The 16165-nt window shown below is 39.0% G+C and overlaps 1 pseudogene; it reads right to left on the bottom strand.

The window, feature by feature from the left end:
• Positions 1 to 6475: 6475 nt before the first annotated feature.
• LOC114282710 (putative E3 ubiquitin-protein ligase EDA40) overlaps positions 6476 to 16165 on the bottom strand; it is a 70447-nt pseudogene continuing 60757 nt past the window's right edge.

Here is a 16165-nt window from a genome sequence, read left to right on the forward strand (position 1 = left end):
TTGTTAGAGAGACAACCGAAAAAGTTGTTCTCATTCGGAAGAGGTTAGCTATGGCCCAAAGCCGACAAAAGAGTTATGCCGATAAGAGGAGAAGACCTTTATCTTCTAAAGTTGGTGACCATGTGTATCTAAAAATCTCACCAAGGCGGGGTTTGATGAGATTTGGTAAAAGTGGTAAATTATCTCCAAGGTTCATTGGGCCTTTTGAGATCTTAGAGCAAATTGGGGAAGTGGCATACCAGTTAGCTTTACTGCCATAACTTTCGAGAGTTCACAATGTATTTCATGCAGCTATGCTTGGGAAGTATGAACCCGACCCTTCTCATGTGTTTGATTGGGCTAACTTGGAGGTAGATAAGGATGCCTCTGACGAAGAATGACTAGTTCAAATATTAGAAACCCGGGAGCAAGTGCTACTGGGCAAAACTATACCGTTGGTAAAGGTGTTGTGGAGACACCATGGGGTTGAAGAAGCGACGTGGGAACGAGAGGTGGAAGTCCGCTCCAAATATCTGGATTTGTTTGAAAATGTTTAAGTTGCTTTTCTTGTAATATTCCCTAGTGTTGAGGGAAACGTATTTCAAGTTGTTAACCACATGTTGATATGTGCGTTGTTGTTTTAAGCATAAGGTTGTTGAGAGTTGCCATTACTTTTTAGGAAATTTCATGTTTATGTGTATTTGGGAGGTTGTTGTTAATGCGATAACCATGGTGGAAATGGTGAAATTTGGTTGAGAGTTAGTATTGTGATTTGAAAATGAAATAGCGTGGTTTTGATCGCTAGAAAACTGTTTGTTTGGGTAGTTTGATTTGAAATTTTGGGGATGGAATTCTTTAAGGGGGGAAGGTCGTAACGATCCCAGTTTTTCCACTTCGCTGAGTATGTCGGGGATCAAGCTGCCCGGTCAGCTCGCGGGGGTCCAGGAGGCAGCGCCCCTTGGCGAGTCCTAGGGCAGCGCCTTGGCGGGGTTGAAGGGCAGTGCCCCTGAAACAAAAATGCAAAATGCATTAGAAGTTGCTTGTTCGCTCGAGCGGCCGTTTATGCGCTCGAGCAAAGAATGTTCGGTTCCAGAAGTTTGACCTCTCTCCAAAAGTACTGGGAAAATGTATTTGACGCTCGAGCGGGGCTTTCGACGCTGGAGCGGACCATGTTATATCAGTTCGTGAATTTGATATTTCAGATCACTTTTTTATATCGCTCTTTAAAAACCCTTTCCTCTCCACTCTTTCTACATTTCCCTACGCCAAATTGGATCAAAACCTTGATTTCTCAAGATCCATTAGAGTTCTGCCATAGGTTCTTCATCAAAGTTGGTTAACTTCTCGAGGGCTTCGTTGTGTGCGGTGAAGATCAAGTTTCGACACCGTTGATTTTGGGGGCTTCATAGCATTTGTTCTTCAAAACTTGAGGTAGAGATTTTCTTAGAGTTATATATATATATATATTTGTAAGATCTATTGATTTTCGAAATAATCTTTCAATAGCTTTGAAAATTGATTATTGCTTCAAGAAGTTGAGCGATTTTGAAAGTGGGCTTATCTCTTGTTCTTTTCAAATGATCTTATGGGTTTTGATCTTCGTTGATTGAAGAAAAGATGATTTTGAAAAGTTTTCTTTCAAAAGATTTGAATTGTATAGTTTTGGTGAGAAAACCTAAAATTTGGGGATTTTTTTAAAGGAGTCTGAAAATCCATGCATGATATTGTTATATTTATTTTGTGTGTCAAAATAAATGGATGTTTGAAAATTTTATTTTTTATATTTATATAAATGATGAATTTCAAGGAATATGAGAATTGTTGTTCATTTTGAAAATTATTGTTCAAAATGTTGAAATAGTCTTGAAATAACTAATTGTTGAGGATACTTGAGAAGAGGGAATTGTGTTATTCCTTGGATTATGAATTGGAATAAAAGTATTTATATTCATCTTGTGAAATTGGCATATCAATTCATTTGATTACATTAAACTTTGAAAGTTGATTTGAAAACTTGCATTGAGAAAAGAATATTGAGAAACAAGTTTTCATGAAATGGTTTTGGTGTAAATACGTTGGTAAGTCTTGATAGGTGGTATAGATGATATTGAACAAGTTAGTCTAAGAGTCCAGGGTGAAAGACCGAAAACCTGCGCGGATAGGTGTTGAGCCTTTCGGTTAATACTGGTAAAAATGACAATTTGGTAGTACTTGTATAGTCTACTTGCAGACACCGACCTAGGATTACCAGAGTCGTATTTACCGCCCTTGAAATAAATTGTTAAGTTTTAAACAATTGAAATTGCATGATATCATTAAGCATGATGGTTTTCAAAAGATGAAAAATGTTATTTATCTTCAAAAAGGGCATAGCATGGCATGTGCATTTCATCTCTTGAGACTAGTATAAAATGTATATACTTTGTTAAGAATTTCTCACTGGGCTTTATGCTCACCCTACGAGATTTTTGTGTAGGAAAAGATGCGCTGATCCCACCCAACTAGGGGCATGGAAGTATGTGTGTTGGGAGTACAATGCTCTCATTTTGCTATGACTCTCTGTGTAAGCCAAGGGCTGTGTTTGTGTGGGTTTGAATAACTGTTTTGTGTAATCAGGCTTAAGCCTTGGAAACTTGTAAACCCTTGATGGTATTTATTTGTTTATTTACTTCTTGTTGGATTAATGTGTTGTTGCATGAAGAACTATTGTATCATGTAATGTACGTTTGGATATTTATATTCGGTTTTCCTTGAAAGAGCCATGATTGTTGTATTATCATTTGGGCTAGAAATTTGGGGCGTTACATGTGAGTTGAATGACATACCTCTTTTGGGAAGAAAATATACTTGGTGTAATGCTCAGGAGGCATAGAAATAGAGCAGAATTAATAGAGTTTTGCTAAGCCTAGAGTGGTTGATTCACTTCCAAATGAAGCTTTGGGAACTGCCTAGACTAATATTAGATCACTGCCCTCTACTAATGATGGAAGATGAAAGAGATTGGGGCCCTAAACCCTTCAGATTTATCAATGCTTGGACTTTACATCCTAGTTTTTCTTATCTATTTAAGTCTTGCTGGGAAAACACTAATTTTGTAGGGTGGCCTGGGTTTATTCTCTAACAAAAATTGAAACACTTGAAGGTAGAATTAAAGAAATGGAATTCTGAAGTGTTTGGCAATGTCTCATCTAAACTTAAGGCTTCAGATGATGAATTGCATGCATTAGATATCACTGCTGAGGTTAGAGACCTGCTTGATTCATAAAAGGTTAGAAGAAGGGTGGTTAGAGGTGAAGTGTGGCAGCTTTATAGAAGGGTGGAGTAGTTATGGCATCAAAAATCCAGAGTGAATTGGTCCCTGCAGGGGGGCAAAAATACTAAGTTCTTTCATGTCATTGCAAGTACTAGACAAAGTCGCAACATGATCAATTCCATTTCAGTTAATGGTGTGTCTGTTGAGGAACCTAGCAAAGTCATGCATGAGATTTTTCTTCATTTCAGGACCCATTTCCATGATAGTTGGGTTATTAGGCCTACTTTAGGCAGGGATTTCAAATCAATTGAGGATAGCACTGTCTCTCAACATCTTATTCCAGAATTCACTGTTGCAAAAGTTTGGGTAGCCACAAAAGACAGCAATAGTAACAAAGCTCCAGGCCTCAATGGTTTTAATATGTTGTGTGATTAGAAATTTTGGAAAGTCATAAAGCATGAGATTATGCAATTCTTTAAAGATTTTCATAACCATAATATGCTTACCTATGGAATAAACATCTCCTTCATCACCCTCATTCCCAAGATAGATAATCTCAACAATCTGTCTGACTATAGACCCATTAGCCTGGTTGGTTCACTATACAAAATTTTGGCAAAAGTCCTAGCACATAGATTGAAGTCAGTGATGCCGTTAATTATTGGTGAAACTCAGATAGCATTTATAGGAGGTAGGAATATCTTAGACGGGGTGTTTATTGCTAATGAAGTAGTTGATGGTTGAAAGAAGGCCAAGTTGCAAGGGTTGATTATCAAGTTGGACTTTGAGAAAGCTTTTGATTCAGTAAATTGGGAATTCTTGTTCACCATGATGTCTAGTTTTGGTTTTGGGTCTCAATGGGTCTCTTGGATGAAAACTTATGTATCTTTAGCCCGTATCTCCATCCTCGTGAACGGATCACCAACTAAAGAGTTCTCTCCGCAAAGAGGTCTTAGGGAAGGTGACCTATTTTCACCATTCCGTTTCAATATTGTGGTTAAAGGGCTCAACATTCTCCTCACCAGAGCACTTAATCTTGGCATCCTCAATGGAGTACTGGTTGGGGCTCATGAGGTACTTATATCACATCTTTAATTTGCTGACGACTTTGTTCTCTTATGTGAAGCTAATATGGACCAGGTAGTAATTATCAAAAGAGTACTTCGGTGCTTTGAAGTCCTATCCAGACTCAGAATCAACTACCACAAAAGTGTTGTTTGTGGAGTGGGTGTGGCTGATGAGTCATTGCATACTTATGCTAACCTCTTGAATTGCAAGGTCCTTAGCTTGACTTTGAAATTTTTAGGGCTACCTTTAGGTGCCAACCCAAGTAGGAAATCTACTTGGAAACCAGTGCTTGACAATATTAGATCAAGACTATCAGGCTGGATGAGGAAATTGTTGTTCTTTGTTAGAAGATTAACTTTGATCAAGTCTATCTTATCAAGTCTACCTGTGTACTATCTTTCTCTTGTCAAGATGCCTGAAGGTGTGGCTCGCGAATTTGAAAAGATTGAAGCTACTTTCTTGTGGGGTGGTAATGAACTAAAAAGAAAATTTCATTTGGTGAAATGGATTGAGGTCACAAAGAGTGCTGCCCAGGGAGGTCTGGGCATTAGGAGGATTAGGGATGTTAATGCCAGCCTGCTTCTCAAATGGTGGTGGAAATTTGGAAATCAAATAAATGCACTATGAAGGAAAATTATCTGCAGCAAATACAAGGTTGAAGTAGATAGCTGGCATCCTCTTGTCACATCTTCTTATAAGCATTCTAGGGTGTGGTAGGATATTACTTTCATTGGGGTTCAGAATAGAAACTTGTTCAACTTCTTCTTGGAAAACTGCCAAATCAAGGTCGGGGATGGTAGCAGAATCAAATTTTGGCATGATAAGTGGTGTGGTGTTACTTGTCTCAAGGATGAGTTCTCTTCTCTATTCAACCTCTCTACTGAAAAGAATGGCTCTCTTCATCACTTTCATGCTAAGAAAACCAACATTACTGATTGGCACTTCCTTTATAGAAGAGTTTTGTACGCTTGGGAACTGGCTGATGAAGTTAGGTTAATTTCTTTGTTATCCTCTGCTCCTCCATTGAGCCCAGTAAGTGTTGATAGTCTGGTTTAGGCATATTCATCTGCAGGTTCCTGTTTTTTCTTGGTGTCTCTTTATACTCTTTTATCACTTCTCTTCTTGGGCCTCATCTTAGTATTAGCAAGTTTATTTGGAGAAATATCTTACCACCCAAAGTCCATTTCTGTGGATGGTTGGCTTGGAAAAATAGAATTAAAACTGCTGATTTCTTGGACAATCTTAGCATCCTTGGTATCAATGTTTCCACCTACTGCTCCTTCTGCAAATCTGTCCCTGAATCTGCTTGTCATATTTTACTCCGTTGCCCATTCTCTTGGTCCATTTGGTCATATGTGTTATATGAATGGGGGCTTCAATGGTGCATCCCAGAAACTGTGGCAGATATCCTCAACTGGTGGATGGGTGGGAAATTTAAGAGTCCACCCAGGAAATTTTAGAGAGCTATTCCCCTACTAGTTCTTTTGTCACTTTGCAAGCTTAGAAATGAGTGTGTCTTCACCAATGCTCATCCTAATTCATCTAACTTATGGGATCTCATCAAGTTTAGATTAGCTTTTTGGTTTAAAGACTCTCTCAAGGACTTTCCCTTCTCAGTTGTTGATGTTGTTCTCAATTGGAGGCAAATCATATGTTGCTATTGAGTTTATATTTTGGATGTCCTCCTTTTTGGGTAGAAGCTGGTTGCATAAGTTGGTTTGTTAGTCCTGCTGCATTCTATTGCTTTGCTTTGGCAATCTGGGAGCCTGCTGTTGGGTGATGATCTGTTGATCTGTTGGGTATAAGCTATCTGCTAGTCAGATGTGCTGGGTGCATTCTGTTGCTTTGCTGATTTCTTATGGGTGATTTGCTTTTGGTTTTTGCTCTGATTGTGGCTATAATTTGGTTGTTTCGAACCTGGTTTTTTTTTGTTTTCTCTTTTGTTAGTTTCTTACCAACTGGAGCTTCGAGCATCAGCTAGCTCTGAGCTCCTCTTTATTGATGTACTCTATCATACTTAGCATGTTTCCATCAATAAAGATTTATTTTGCCGATCAAAAAAATAAATAAATAAAAATAAAATTGGAACACATTATTGTGTCTTGAAGATCTCTCTCCATAGCAACCCCAAAAACATCACCTTGGGTTGGGTTGTGATGTAAACCACAATTCAAGTTAGAGAAGACTCTGAGCTGATGGGTTGCCCAACAATGTAGCCTGAGACCGACCAAACATCTCAATCATTGACGGTGTTTGATAGCACTGAACAAGACTTGAATCCTCTGTGGAGTCACCCGGTGCTGTTGCTCTCCACCATCAGTGTGGCTTAGTCTAGAAAGAATATAAGCTCTTCTAGATGCCTCATAGACATGTCTGCTCACCATCTTCTCCTACATCTCCTTCAGCTTAGCATCCAATTCAACGCAAAGCCTGTCACCGGATTTAGCTAACACATGCCCTACAACAACTCTCAAGGATTGACACCGCACCAGCTAGGTCTCCCAGCTAGGCTACACTCTGTGCTTGTGCCATTGCTTCTATTGCCTGTCCACTTTTATTGACACTGTCTCTTGTCCAACTATTTCATGTCTCTTAATCCTAACTTCTTCGCTCTTCAACAAAGTAATCATTTCTTTTGATATGGGATCGTTGTAAATGCATCTCACCTTTAACAATGATGTTTCGTTGCTTGAAAAGTCTGTTGGGACGGTGACTGAAAGAAGAAAATCCCTCTCCTCATTAGCATACAAATCTCCGACATTGATAAAACCCGTGCGTCGATCAGCCACCACACGATTTCGGTAGCTTCCTGCTCGTAAAGAGCCTATACGGATGGTTGCGTGTAAACACTCCACACACACTTGCAGCTCCTTCGCCATAACTCTCAAAAGCCCTTCAATGCATCCTGAATCACAACATCAGTCTTAATGAAAGAGATGGTCCCTCCCGAAATCTCTGAAATCAAGTGCATGGATGATGCATCATGATCTGTACCAATCCTAAATGCATGCGTTGGGATCTTAAATGCTCCGCTGTCATTTCCAAAAATAGACAAAGGAAGGAGTAACTGGTAATTTGGTTGTCCCTGATTGGCATTAGAAGCATTGACAGTATATGTATCCTGCCCGTCGGACAACAGTATTACATTAGAAACTGGGTTCTTGTCCTTTCGGTCTTCCATTACCTTGGCACCCTTTCACAAGCCTTTAGCGATGTTTGTCCCGCCATTTGCAATTAAAGAGTTAACATCTTGCAATGTTTGTTGTTTTCTATGGAGGGGAAGATGCAACGGGCGTTGAAGAGAAAGCAATGACAGACAACCTATCGTTGGGGCCAAGATTCTGTATCACGTGTTCGATTTATTTTCTAGTGTTGCCTAACAGCCTACATATTTTTTACATGTTTTATTTTATTTGGACTCCACAATTAGATAAAGCCAATATTTGAGATGAAGTTCAGTAATTAGAATTTTAATATAATTACTCTTCTAAGATAAGAAGGAAACCTTGACGGACAAGAATTCTTCTAATAGAGTTTATTTGACCCTATTCTCTCCTCTATAAAAGGATGGGTGACTCCCTTTTTATATCATAAGTATTTTTCTATCACTCTAAGTTCTGTAGTCATCATAATTAAGAGAGGCAAAGAGAAGAAGGTTTGCCAAGAATTTAAGGTTCAACTCTTAGGGGTATTTTCTCAACTTCTCTAATTTAATGGCTGACAAAGGTATGTTCGTTTTATTCTTGAGATGTATTGAATTCAAGATTCAGCAAAGTTCAATTCCACATTATTATTATGGTTACATGTACATTAATTTCTTACATGTGGTATCATAGCCTTAGTTTTGTGAATCAATACACATTGGAATAATAATATATTTATGAATATTGTTATTAAATTATAATTATATTTATTCATGATACTAAGTGTGGTCCCTTGCTTTTTTCTGATGTGTCCACTGAGGCATAACCGTCTGAAGCCAGTTCACCTAGTAAAGTCAAAGAGGTGAGTAGGGCTATCGGCTCTAATAATGGGGGAACGAAATTGTATGATAAATGTGTAATATGCATGCTTTGGTTTATCATTAATTTTAACAATACTAATTTTTATAATCATTATAATATGACACTAAATTGAGTGTAATATTTATATTGTCTGCCGTTATGATAAAGTGCATAGATTAAAAGCAATTTTAGAATTTTATTGAATCGTTCGGTCGATTAAATAAATATATTTATTTGACTGTATTGTGTTAGAGAACTATGTTTTTACCTTGTCTGATTGTGTACACTTATTGTTTATTATTATTGATATTTATGTATTTGCATTATTTAAATTTGATATCATGATATAATTTTATGTCATTAAATATTAAATATTGAAGTGGTTAATTCATATTAGGTGTAATTCTTATTGACCATTATATGAGATATTCATGGTTGTCATATTACATAATTTGATATATATATATATATATATATTTATGTTCATCTAGAGTTAATATTATTATATTGGTAATTGCAATCACAAAAAAAAAAAAAAAAAAAAACAATTTAGAAATAAAAAATTGTGATTTCATTAAAATAGTGATTGAATTAATGATAATTAATTAACTCAAATTAATGAACAGAGAATATTGTTGGTTAGTTCTGTATTCATAGGGTTTACCAATTTAGTAATTGCCAAAGTAGCCTAGATTTGTAAAACTTATAAACATAGAACTACATAAAAGAATTGTTAAAAAGGTAACATTAAGATCGATAATATTCTTAAATTGCAGTTATAATTAGGAGATTGGGACTAGCCCAAAGGAGAGTGTAGACACCCCATTTTTGATGGCCCTTAAGACTTGGGTGCCACTGATTGATCACCCGATGATGAATGTGTACGTTTGTCAAATGCTTGATTTCTTCAGCAGGAAACCTCAGTTTGAACCTACAAATCTTGTGCCTTGTTTTGGACTAAAACAGTGGTTTTTTAGGCATGAGCAACCAGGGACCTACAGACCCACTAGTGTGGCATGCCGCCCACTATTAGCCCACTATTAGGGGCTTTCCAGCCACTAGTGCAAAAAACTAGATATTTTCTGCGAGCTGTGTTTGTAAGGATATTTTTGAGGGTCTCTCATATATTTCTATATATAGATGACCCTCTCTTTTGTTAGAGAGGTTAGAAAAAATATTTCAATTTTGAAAATTTTGGAGAGCAAAAGTTTAGAAAATTTCTCTCTCTGCAATTCTCTCTCTCTCTCTCTCTCTCTCTCTCTCTTTCAACTTACACAACCTTTGCCTAAACACTCTAAACCAAACCTAGAGAGTTCCTTGTTGAGGTGATTTAAGTTTGCGTTTTAGCTTTTGAGGCTCTTGAGAGTGTGAAATAGTGGTTTGGGAAGTCAAGGGATCATTCCACTTCAAGAGGTATACATTCTAGTTCTTTTGTACCATCTCTTTCTCATCTTTTCTTTCTATTTTTGAGCTATTTATTACCTGTATTTTTGTGCTAAAACTTTTGGTTTAAGGCCAGTAAAGGTAGAGGGGATGACAACACTTCTTTGACCTTGCTTCTAAGGCCTTTGCCCTTGTGTTTCTCATCTTCTCATTAACCATTTTTCAGCTTTTTACCACTGATTTTTAGAGGTTTTTCATAGGCTAAAATCATGTTTTGAAGTCCCAAAAGTGGAGGGGTTAGCGTCCCCTTCTTGTGCTTGTGTGCTAGTTTTAATCCCTCAATATTTTAGCTTGTTGCTGTAGTTTTTTTCTTCTTTTTAATTCCAACACTTTTTTGGACTGTTTTAGGACTATTTTTATGAGTTAGTTTCATTCGTGGTTCATATAGTATGCTTGTAGTGTGATGGTCCTCATAGGCTTTGTGGTTTAGGTCTTAACCACCAACCTATTTGAGTTGATAGCCTTTATTTCTTGTTTTTCATACTTGTGTTCACCTCTAAGAATCTCTACAACCTCCCTCATTTCTTGGCTTTTTCTCTTTGTTTTGAGAGTCGCTCCAAAAAGAGTGTTGTTTAAGCTTGAAGGGGTGATATTGTGCTTAATGGTTTAATCCCCTTAGGGGTTCATTACCAATGTCATGATTTCCCTCTCATGCCTAAAATAACATTTGGTTTGGTACTTCACTCCATTAGTGGACTTAAAGCTCATTATTGGACTTAATTGACTAATGAATGGACGGTAATTACAATGGAGTAATAAAATTGGGGTTAAAACGAAGCAAGATAAGAAAACGATTTGGTGTTCAATCGAACGTCAATTGAACACATGGAGACTTGGGTCATTTCATACTTGTTAGTGATGAAATGGTTCAAGTTTCCAAGGTCAACCACTTCCCTTGATCAATCCATGGTAGGGAGGAGGTTTTGAGAGTCATTTATTGTGCATTTATCAAAATTGCATCGCTTGGTTCATAAGTCATCATGCAATGAAATTGCACCGATTGTTGACTTGCGAATCAAGCCTACCCCTTCTTTGAGCTATTTGATGATAATAAGAGGCAGGGTGGACAAACATCTCTTGAGAATGCTCTGTTTGAGATCTGTTTGTTATCTGTTGCTGCAGGAAAGAACCAACATTAGTGGCCAGCATACCATTTTTATTGGGCGGCAGACAACTATTAGTGGCTGGCTAGTCACTACTTCTGGGTTGCCGACAACTCTTTTTTTCCAGCTAGGCAGTATCCCTTTTCCAGCAGGGCAGAGCAGTGGCTGAGGTAGAATAACAGTGCAATTTTCTAACTGTGCAATATAGGCATTCCGATAGCCAAACAACGGAGTTTTTTCGAGTGAAAATCCGCGTGCATGCATGGGTCAACCCTCATTCCCCTGGGCTCATAATAGTTAATTAATTGGCTAATTAATTGTGCATTGTAATTAGCTAGGTAGTTTTTGTATTAAACTAAGTAGAATAGCTAGTTAATTTTGTGTTGTACTTATTTAATTAGCTAAAGTAGTTAGTTAATTTGTGGTGTTGTAATAATTATCTAGTGTAGTTGGTTTATTTCATTTGGGTTGTAATAGATTAGTTAAGTAGTTTAGCTAATTCATTCATTCAGACCCTCTTGTGCGAGGGCAAATATGTAATAACGCATATGTCTTCCAACCCCATGTCTTTCTTCCTTTTATTTATCCACTTATGAAGGAAATAATAGAACATCATGTTTCATTTAGCATATTCCATGTTTGCATCCACTTGTCCTGCATGCATTGAGGCTTGGTCCATCAATCTAACAAGCATTGTTGTTAATTACTACGTTGAATATGTGTTTAAACTGCATACTATCAAATTGATTCATTAGTAGTCGAGCCTATTAATTGCATCATTGCATGTGTTGCATTAGTCATGTTGCATTAGTTAGGGGCATGCATGTTTTCTAACTTTTGTGTTTCTTTTGGCTTGTCTTGGGGTACAAGGTGAGCATTTTTGTGCTTTAACATATTGCATGAGTGTGACTGTTACTATGTCTAGCATGATTACCATGAGGCTAAGTGCTTAATTGATATAACTCTTTAATGCCTATGGATGATGGCTAATTGCTTGAATTGGAATAAGTTGAGTAATGTGCATACGAGATCACTTTTTCAAGTGGTACATATTCAAAAAAAAATTCAAAACAAACATGAAATCAATGTGTTCCAATTTTTGCAAATTAGTCTATACTTGTGTGCAACACATAGTAATACTAGCCTAATAATCGGAATAGGAGCATATAATGTAAATAAGATTCACATCATGACTAGTAGAGGCCAATCTTTGATCGGGCAAGCAGGGGTGCTCAATTCATGACCTTCCCTTCTCGTACCTAAGTTCCCGAGCCGAGACACTTTGGTGATAACGAATAAGTGGCCTTTGGCACGAGTCTCAAGTTTCCTAAATTTTCCAAAAACGTTTAGGTGGTGACCTTGTAATCTGGCAAAACAGTCCATTTTTGGCATTTTGATTCAAAATTGATTTTCCAAAAGATTTGTCGGACTTGGACTCTTTTGTATTTATCTATTTCACATTGCACTTGTGAGATCAGACTGAAAACGATAGGAGCCCGAACTGTAGGGCTATTGTATCTGAAAGGAGCACGAAAAGTCAAACTATAGTTTCTGGTGACTCTGCTGGGGAAATTAGAGAACTTGACTTGAACTTCATGATGTGAAATTTTATTTACACTTATATGTTTTTTGCATTGCATTTGCATTAGTGCACTTAAGTCATTGTGTTTTCCATCTACTATTCGTGGATGATTTGCCGGAGGCTTGCCCAAAAGCTTGCCAAAAGGCCGACCGGTCGTGGGCTCTACCATGATGGGAACACAACCCTTCGATCTAGACTACCGTTGTACCGTTTGATCCTCCTTTTACTTCTCGATGTTAGGTGTTAGAGGTATATTAGGTAGTCTTGTTGAGGTACCCCTTTTAACCATTCAGCCTAGCTGCATATAGTAAAGCCCTAGTGACTGTTCCAAGCTAGGACAGGATGCTCACCCAAAATGCAGAATTGGCTGAAACTGTTTGATTAAAATAGTGAAACCTAGTTCATGACAAAACTAGGACAGGGTAACCCTACCCCCTCATAAGGGTGTTTTGGCTCTTCCTTAACTGGTATGTGCTTTACAGTGAAACTGTACAGGAATGTGCATAGCAATTGCAAATTTGGTATTTGTTTTGGGGGAAGAATTCTGTATGGAATATAGTCCTACAACTTTGATCATGTTTGTGTTGATAAACATATTATCTACCATGCTGTGCGATTTCTGATTATTACTCTTTTACTTTATTTCTTTTGCTAGGTAGTTTAAAACCATAGCTTTAGAAAGTTCGGATATCCCCTAAGTACTTTGGACCCGAGTTAGAAGACTTTGCAAAGCCGGTGATCTTGTTCGGGGACAACCCGTGTTTACCTCACTCTCATCGGTTACAAGACAGAGGAGAATCAGGCAGAGTTCACCAGTTCAGTTTTTATAACGGTCACCGCTCAGCTCACCTATGTCCAGTCTGGTTCCGGAACGGTCATCTACTTCTAGCCCATCATGAGATTAATTACCTTTTCCAATGACATAGTATCCCCCAGCCAGTATGGAAGAACTGATACACCATCTGCAACTAACAGTTGAGACCCTGTAGTAAGATGCAGCCCATCAGGCCGTGGTCATGGCTCGTCAGACAGAGGTTATAATCAGGCTACAACAACAACCATAGCCGGCTGTGGCCTCTGCATCCCATGCACCTACCGCGACTATCCCAACACCCAGAGCCACCGCTCATACTGCTAATGTTTAAGAAAACCAGGGCAATCCAATAGAGCCAATCCCAGCACAAACCTCCCAAGCCTCGGTTTATCAGACCGAGGCTCCGTTTGAGTTCGAAGTTGATCCAACTACGCTCAAGGTTAATAAATTGGAAAAGTTGTTCAAGAGAACGCAAGGGGTCAACTCCATCCCAAACATAGAGGATGGGTACACCAATTCTGCAGTTACATTACTAGATCTATTTAAAATGTTGCACATTGACCATTTTGACGGTTCTGGAGATCCGATGGTTCACCTACGACTATTTTCAGATATCTTGCGGCCGATGGGCTTAACTAAACTACAGAAGTTGTCTCTCTTTGGCCGAACCATGTTGGGTAAAACGGCCATTTGGTATGCTAAGTTGGAAGATTCTGTCAAATAAAATTGGGAAGAGATGGCCGAGGCCTTCATTGCTCAGTATTCTTACAATACACAGATTGAGGTCACAACTCGTGATCTCGAGGCAATATGCCAAGAGCCGAATGCGAGTTTCTGTAAATTTGTGACAAGATGGAGAGCTAAAGCCTCGATGATGACCACGAAGACATCTGAGAAGGACCAAATTAGGATGGTCGTCTGGAATCTGCATGGCAAGCTGTTGCAGAAAATGATTGCGCTTCCATTATTTACATTTACAGAACTTCATGAAATGGGAGTGCAAATCGAAGAGGCCATGAAGCAGGGGCTTATCACAAATGAGAAGGAGTCGGCAAAAAGGCCATTGGTTCACAGTTCCAATGCTGCCAGTGGTAGCACTGCTGCGAGGTCGTTAGACGTAAGTGTTGTCACCACAACCAAGGTTGCTGACCCCTTTGCTAGCACAAGCTCACAAACATCGTCCAACCCTACTCGATCCTAGAGGACTTTTAACCAACTATACATGACTCTCTCTCAAAAGCCATGAAGGTGCTAGTCAAGAAAGGACACCTCAAGCCCTTAGAACCTCGCCCACTTCCTGATCCTTTCCCACCCAAACATAAACTCGCAAAATACTGTGCGTTTCACCAACAACATGGTCATGATACCGATCAATGCTTTTGATTGCGTCATGAGGTTCAGGATCTCAATGACAAAAAGATTATCGCACCACCCCAGAAGCTAAACGTGAAAGTCAATCCACTTCCAGCCCATAAACAAGTCCCCCCACTGCAAAATCTTAACCTGATCCATATACCCACCATCTCTTACGACCCCAACATATATATTACTCCTTCCCTCCTACTAAAATTGACGAAGACCTGTGCATGATTGACACGACCAAACCTCAACCCAAGCCTATGGTGGTGACACTTACAATGAAAGGGGATTCGACCTTTGAGAAAGGTACTAATCTGTTGCCAAAGTGTCCTGAGGACTTATCTGATAGGGTGTATGATCCAAGTTGCTATATTGTGTCAACTAGTCAAATTGAGCCTGAATTGGTGCTGCCAACCTTGGTAGACATTAATGTGGTCAGGAAAGATGGACCGAGCTAGGGGTTGGATGATCTAGTAGAACCCGAAGAGGATTTGGATAATCTGTAGTTCCTTAATGAGCAGGATCAAGGAGATGTACAGATCAGTTGGTTTGACCTGAACGAATCAACTAATAACACTGGATGGCTGAGTGATAAGCCAGCTAAAGAAAAAAAAACTGGAATGAAACCAGAGGGAAAAGAAGCAGAGATAGCTATAATAGCCGGAAGGACTGATGAGAAAAAAAAGCTGCCGGAGAGCGCTAGTACGGAAAACCCAGCCCAGGAAGTGGGCATTGTGAACATTGTAGATATTGAACAGGAAGCTGCGCTCAGGCAGTTTGAACGAGAAAGAATTGAAGACAGCTGCAAAACTGTAATTTCACGACACCCTGTGGGGGACACCTATGATGTGAACGTGATACAAGCAAAGCTAGACAACTATTTGTCAGCCACTGAGGGCGAATGGTGGGACGCTAATGATCTGCATCTGGCCCATACTGATGAGGACTGGGGCGATTGCATTTCGGACAATACGTGGTATGCCAAGAAAATAGATCATCTCACCCGTAGTGGATGATATTTTAAGCCGCCGCACCTGGATCAAGCAAAGGTGTCTAGAAAAGACAAAGAGGCCGAAAAACAAAAGGAGAAACAATTAGAAGAAGCAGCAGTATTAAAACAGCTTAAGAAAATCCAAGCTGACATCTCTATCTGGGGTCTTCTCATGGCCTTACGAGTACACCAGCAGACAGTGTTGTCGGTAATGGACAAGGCTAAATTGTCCATTAACACCACGTCTGAGTAGCTTGTGGGCTTGGTTTTTCCAAGTGGTGCCAGGCTAATGCTCACTTTTTCTGACAAAGAGTTGTCGCAAGGAGGGCTCGGCTCACAATAAGCCATTGTACATATCTATGGAATGCAGGGAGAAATGGGTGTCGGTAGTGTTGGTAGATACCGGTTTGGCCATTAATGTTTGTCCTTCCCGTACCGCCTACGCAATTGGCCTCAAACTAACGGACTTTGTTCCCACAACCCAAGTGATACGAGTAGAGAGGTCATGGGTACAATGCAAGTGGGAGTCCAGGTGGGCCCATCAAAGCAAGAGATTGAGTTTCATGTCT

The sequence above is a fragment of the Camellia sinensis genome, chromosome 8, assembly GCF_055761805.1.
Source record: "Camellia sinensis isolate YWXY chromosome 8, ASM5576180v1, whole genome shotgun sequence".
Taxonomy (NCBI): Eukaryota; Viridiplantae; Streptophyta; class Magnoliopsida; order Ericales; family Theaceae; genus Camellia; species Camellia sinensis.